This window comes from Tursiops truncatus, chromosome 14, assembly GCF_011762595.2.
Source record: "Tursiops truncatus isolate mTurTru1 chromosome 14, mTurTru1.mat.Y, whole genome shotgun sequence".
Lineage (NCBI taxonomy): Eukaryota > Metazoa > Chordata > Mammalia > Artiodactyla > Delphinidae > Tursiops > Tursiops truncatus.
Genome location: NC_047047.1, coordinates 12,213,192 through 12,219,991, shown reverse-complemented (window position 1 = coordinate 12,219,991; position 6,800 = coordinate 12,213,192). Strand labels below are relative to the sequence as shown.

At 41.2% G+C, this 6,800-nt stretch overlaps 1 protein-coding gene across 6 annotated transcripts in view; it reads left to right on the top strand.

Annotated features, from left to right (window-relative positions):
* RPIA (ribose 5-phosphate isomerase A) overlaps window positions 1-6,800 on the top strand; it is a 162,688-nt gene that overhangs the window by 84,752 nt on the left and 71,136 nt on the right. The gene's annotated exons all lie outside the window — the stretch shown is intronic.

Below are 6,800 nucleotides of genomic sequence, written 5' to 3'. Positions count from 1 at the left end.
TTTCCCAAGGGCACATCCCAAGAAGTCACCTTATTCTTTGCTAGAATTAGGAAAGAGTAATGTCAGGTTAGGCCAGGCAACATGGTTGTAAGGGTAACGACAACTGCACAGATGATGAGGACCCTGGCTCTCCCCTCCTCCCTCCCCCCTCCAGTGTACTGATACCATATACATGAAGACAGACAGTGGTACTGTCCATGCAGGCAGAGTTAATTACTCTGTATTTATCATGCAGGAGAAAGATGTAATATGTCAGATTTACTTCTGGAAGATTACTAGGTTATTTTGTAGTGAATGGATTATTCATTCCTTGTCAAATAGATTTTTAATAATTTAGGGCCCTTTCACTTTTTTTTTTTTTTTTTTTTTTTTGCTGTACGCGGGCCTCTCACTGTTGTGGCCTCTCCCGTTGCGGAGCACAGGCTCCGGACGCGCAGGCTCAGCAGCCATGGCTCACGGGCCCAGCCGCTCCATGGCATGTGGGATCTTCCCGGACTGGGACACGAACCCACGTCCCCTGCATCGGCAGGCAGACTCTCAACCACTGCCCCACCAGGGAAGCCCTCACATTTATTAATATTATTTATCTTCTTTATACCACTGAGCTATGGGGACATATCTGAATTTGTACTTAAGATTTGTACTAATATGAGTTGTATCATTTAAGAGTAAAATTTTTTCTGTATTGTGGGGAGGAGGTTCTTAATCACTGATCACAGTTTTGTTAAGGAGAAGCTCATGTCACACACTTTTCACAGAATTATATACGTATAGGGTGAATAGTTTCATACTCAGACAAACCAACAGGTCACATAGACCAGACTACTAGTAAGACAGATTAGAAGCCTAGTATGGTCACTTTTAATTCGTTTGTCAAATGATTGCTATATAGTTAATGCAACTTGCTCATTTTTCTGTTTAATCTGTGACTTGATGAAGTTTTCTTGCTACGAATCCAAACTTGCTGATGATTCTTGGAAGCACATTCAAGTAGAGTTTGGTCCGTCCCCTGTCTTAAAATTCTGAGAGCTGGGGAACTTAGTGATGATGCTGGGTTGTCTGCGGTCCTATGATTAGAGTGCTATTTTGCTTTCTTCGGAGTTCAGAACATGCTTTTCTTGCTGTCTCTCCAACTAAGGCAGGGTTTTTCAGGTATGACACAACACCAGAAACTGCAAGGAATTCTATAACCTCCTTCAACTTAGAACCTACGGATACTGAGGCCAGAGAGGCTTTCTCTTTGACTCTCTGATGCTCTTACTAAGATAAATTATTAGCAGTACCAATGAGAGATGCTATGAAGTAGAAGAGCAATAAAAATATGCAAGGCCATGATTTGTAAAGAAAGGACCAGGCACTGGTTATCTGTCATCACCAACTGCTCACCTCCAGCTAAGCACTTATGAATGTTCTGTCCCACAATTTCCATCAAGGCCAGCCAAGGTCAGAAATTTTCTCTCTCTACATCTGAGAAGTGTCAGCCACCTTCCTAACTCTATTTGCTATTACATGCTAGATGCTCTCTGCATGGCACACATCACTGCTCTCTATTCCCTCTCAAGCCAAGCTATTCTTCTCTAGAAGTTAAGGTCTTCCTTAGACCAAATGTTCATGTATACCCTTGCATCTACTATGTTCCCTAAACCTGCATATTCTACCATACTATCACCAAATCTTTTCCAGATCTTAAGAGAACATAGTTTTCAATGTTTGCATTTAGGACATTAGAGCCCAAGCATGATGAGGAAGCAACCACATAGGAAAATGAAGGGGGAGACCTTTGTGGGGTTTGGAGCCCATAATATGGAAAGGGCATCTGTGTGGGGTGGAGCTGGAAGTGCAACATGGGTTGCTGGGGCTAGAGCAGGGAATGATGGCACTATTTTCCCAGTTCGGGTGTGCCAGCTGGTGGGTGGTTGGAAGGATGTTCACGTGGGCGGGGGCCCACAGTGCAGGAGTCAGAGCCCAGACTGGGTGAGGAGCCCACCCATGCAGGAGGCACAAAATGTTGGTGGCTGTGCAAGGGCTATCAGAGCTGGAGCAAGGTATATGTGTGTGTGGGGAGGGAGGTGGAGTTGTCTGCACAGGAGGTGGAAGGGACGGCCGCGACCGAGATTGATTTCAAATCAATTTGATCAAGTAGTTTGATCAAGTAATTAAACGCAATAATGATACTTAGAGTCAAATTATCAGCGTTAGAGAAAGAGTCATGAATAATCGAAGGAGAGTATTAGAATAAACTCTATGGTGTAGATTGGAATTGGAGATAGTGTAAACCCTTGGGCTTTTGTAGATACAGATATGAATGTGCACGTGTATATACGTGTGTGTGTGTAGATAGATAGATGATAGATAGATAGATAGATAGATAAATTTTCCCTAGCCTGGAAGCAATGACACCCCGGTCCCCAATAGCATCCATAGTGCTCAAATCTTGGTGTCTAAATACCATTCTCCACTAAAAGGAACCAATAATTCTTGGAGAAATGTCTGACTCTGGATTTAGGACAGGAAAAAAGCCAGATGAGCCTGGACCATCTAGTTCCAGACACTAAAGAAATGCTCAAAGAATGATGGGGTTGTGGCAGAAGGAAATAGAAGCCAACTTCAATGGTTCACCAACTGGCCAAATCTGGGAAACTTTGAGTACCAAAATAATTAATGATGGTAACATATTATAGCCCATTGATGAAAATAGGAATCCATGAGTTCATATTGATGTTTTGATGAGGAATAGGGATTCATATAGTATCAAAGAACTTATTCATACGTTCTTATTAAGTACAAAGGGGCAAAAGTAACTATGCAGCAGAGGTCTGGGAGACACTACCTTCATTCAAGATTCTAAGGAAACATCATCAGTAATGGGACAGATTGAAATCATGCACCACCTGATACGATGCAGTGAGTAGAGCAGAACATTGCTTCTGGATATTACTGTACGTTATGGGCTGAATCATAACCCCCAAATTCATATGTTGTAATAGCCAGTGGTAATTACCTCAGAATGTAACTGTATTTGAAAATAGGATCATTAAAGAGGTAATTAAGTTAAAATGAGAGGTGACCACTAATCCTGTATGTCTGGTGCCCTTAAAGAAGAAGAAATTGGAACACAGACACACACACATAGGGAAGTGCACGTAAAGACACAGAGGGAAGACGGCAATTTGCAAGCCAAGGAATGAGGCTCTGAATTAAGGATTACAAGAGGAATATGTAAGCGCTTCAAGGAGGAGTCACTATAAATCTAAGGCACAAAAAGGATACGTGGATGTCTCTTTCATCTAGGAAAACTTCATTTTTCAAGAAAAAATGGAGAAGGCTAAAATGGAGGAAGGTTCCCTTTACGAGACATGAATATTAAACATAAAGTGCTCTTCTAAAACTAGACCCAGGTCATTTTTGTATACAGTGTATTGATTTTTGTCACCGACCTGTGTCTTGTGTAGTTTCATGCTGCAGAGACATGATGAACTGAAAGACCACTGTTTGTAATCAGGAGATGATTTGGATATCTGACAATTAATGTGACTATAATTCACTTTATTTTCCCAGGAAACACAAGTGTTAAACTGTACTGATTTTTTCCACTTTCCTCTGACTCTTATGATGCAGGATGAGGATAAAATAAGTGCACCTGCACATTCATTGCCCCATTCACCCTGTGTGATGACATTTCTTCAGGGGAGGAATCGCAGAGGGAGAGGCCAGGAGGAACAGCAGAAAGCTTATTTCTTTATTATCTGTCCCTCCCATTAGACTGAAAGCTCTCTGAGGTCAAGTGTTCTGATGGAGTTGTTCAAAATGTCCTGTGCCTAGGAGAGTTCATGATACTGTTTGTTATTTGTGTAATTCTCTCTATATATTTCATTTGGATGTAGACAGCATATATATGGTCTTGTTCTTGTATCCATTCAGCAAGCCTGTGTCTTTTGGTTGGAGTATTTAATCCATTCACGTTTAAGGTAATTATCGATATGTATGCTCCTATGACCATTTTCTTAATTGTTTTGGGTTTGTTTTTGTAGGTCCTTTTCTTCTCTTGTGTTTCCCACTTAGAGAAGTTCTTTTAGCATTTGTTGTAGACCTGGTTTGCTGGTGCTGAATTCTCTTAGCTTTTGCTTGTCTGTAAAGCTTTTGATTTCTCCATCGGATCTGAATGAGATCCTTGCCAGGTAGAGTAATCTTGGTTGTAGGTTCTTCCCTTTCATCACTTTCAGTATATCATGCCACTCCCTTCTGGCTTGTAGAGTTTGTGTTGAGAAATCAGCTGTTAACCTTATGGGAGTTCCCTTGTGTGTTATTTGTCGTTTTTCCCTTGCTGCTTTCAATAATTTTTCTTTGTCTTTAATTTTTGCCAATTTGATTACTATGTGCCTTGGTGTGTTTCTCCTTCGGTTTATCCTGTATGGGACTCGCTGCACTTCCTGGACTTGGGTGGCTCTTTCCTTTCCATGTTAGGGAAATTTTCGTCTATAATCTCTTCAGATATTTTCTCGGGTCCTTTCTCTCTCTCTCTCCTCCTTCTGGGACCCCTATAATGCGAATGTTGTTGTGTTTAATGTTGTCCCAGAGGTCTCTTAGGCTGTCTTCATTTCTTTTCATTCTTTTTCCTTTATTCTGTTCCACAGCAGTGAATTCCACCATTCTGTCTTCCAGGTCACTTATCCGTTCTTCTGCCTCAGTTATTCTGCTATTGATTCCTTCTAGTGTAGTTTTCATTTCAGTTATTTTATTGTTCCTCCCTGTTTGTTTGTTCTTTAATTCTTCTAGGTCTTTGTTAAACATTTCTTGCATCTTCTCGATCTTTGCCTCCATTCTTTTTCTGAGGTCCTGGATCATCTTCACTATCATTATTCTGAATTCTTTTTCTGTAATTGTTTTCTCCACTTCATTTAGTTGTTTTTCTGGGGTTTTATCTTGTTCCTTCATCTGGTATATAGCTCTCTGCCTTTTCATCTTGTCTGTCTTTCTGTGAATGTGGTTTTTGTTCCACAGGCTGCAGGACTGTAGTTCTTCTTGCTTCTGCTGTCTGCCCTCTGGTTGATGAGGCTATCTAAGAGGCTTGATGAGAGGGACTGGTGGTGGGTAGAGCTGACTGTTGCTCTGGTGGGCACAGCTCAGTAAAGCTTTAATCCACTTGACTGTTGGGGCTGGGTTCCCTCCCTGTTGGTTGTTTGGCCCGAGGCGACCCAACACTGGAGCCTACCTGGGCTCTTTGGTGGGGCTAATGACAGACTCTGGGAGGGCTCACGCCAAGGAGTACTTCCCAGAACTTCTGCTGCCAGTGTCCTTGTCCCCACGGTGAAACAGAGCCACCCCCCGCCTCTGCAGGAGACCCTCCAACACTAGCAGGTAGGTCTGGTTCAGTCTCCCCCGGGGTCACTGCTCCTTCCTCTGGGTCTCGATGTGCACACTACTTTGTGTGTGCCCTCCAAGAGTGGAGTCTCTGCTTCCCCCAGTCCTGTCGAAGTCCTGCAATCAATTCCCACTAGCTTCAAAGTCTGATTCTCTAGGAATTCCTCCTCCCATTGCCGGACCCACCGGTTGGGAAGCCTGATGTGGGGCTCAGGACCTTCACTCCAGTGGGTGGACTTCTGTGGTATAAGTGTTCGCCAGTCTGTGAGTCACCCACCCAGCAGTTATGGGATTTGATTTTACTGTGATTGCTACCCTCCTACCATCTCATTGTGGCTTCTCCTTTGTCTTTGGATGTGGGGTATCTTTTTTGGTGAGTTCCAGTGTCTTCCTGTCAATGATTGTCCAGCAGCTAGTTGTGATTCTGGTGTTCTCACAAGAGGGAGTGAGAGCACGTCCTTCTACTCCGCCATCTTGGTTCCTCCTCCTCTGATAACACTCTTATCCATTGTTTGTAGATTTTTTGATGATGGCCATTCTGACCAGCGTGAGGTGATACCTCACTATTGTTTTGATTGGCATTTCTCTAATAATAAGTGATGTTGAGCATCTTTTCATGTGCTTTTTGGCCATCTGTATGTCTTCTTTGGAGAAATGTCTATTTAGATCTTCTGCCCATTTTTTGATTGGGTTATTCTTTTTTTTTGATATTGAGCTGCTTGTTTGTTTTTTGTTTGTTTGTTTTTGTTTCACAATAAGTGGTGAGGAGCTATTAGATATGGACATGTAAATCCCATGAGAAATTTGAATGAAATTCTGACCCATCTAATACCAGGCAAAAATATGAATTAGAGTGTAGTCTTCATGTGAGAGGTAAAATACTGATGCTTCTAGAAGAAAATATAGGAAGATATCTTTAGGCCCTAAAGGTAGGCAAAAATTTATTGAACAGAACACACACATAAACACATGTAGCAAACACAAGAGAACAAAAGAGATAATAGAGTGCTTTATAATTAAGAATTTCAAATGATATATAATTTATATATTATATATGATTCATATTACATAAATATGTATAAACATGTATAGGTAGATGTATAAAGAGTCATTCAACATGATTGGTCATCATGGAAATATAAATTTTAAATACAACATCACTTCAGGTTTACCAATACAGATTTTTAAAAAAAGTTTGACAATACCTCATATTGGAAAAGATTGCAACAACTGGAACTTTTATACATGGTTGATGGATTTTAATATGTTCACCATTTTGGAAAACTATTTTGCAATTTTACCAAACCCATCCCGATCCTATGACTTGGCACTTCCACTCTTAGGAACGTACCCAAGGGAAATGAGTACATAAGTCCACAAAAGACATTGAAAGAATATTCCAAAAACAACTATATTCATAAAAGCTGAAAACAACTCCT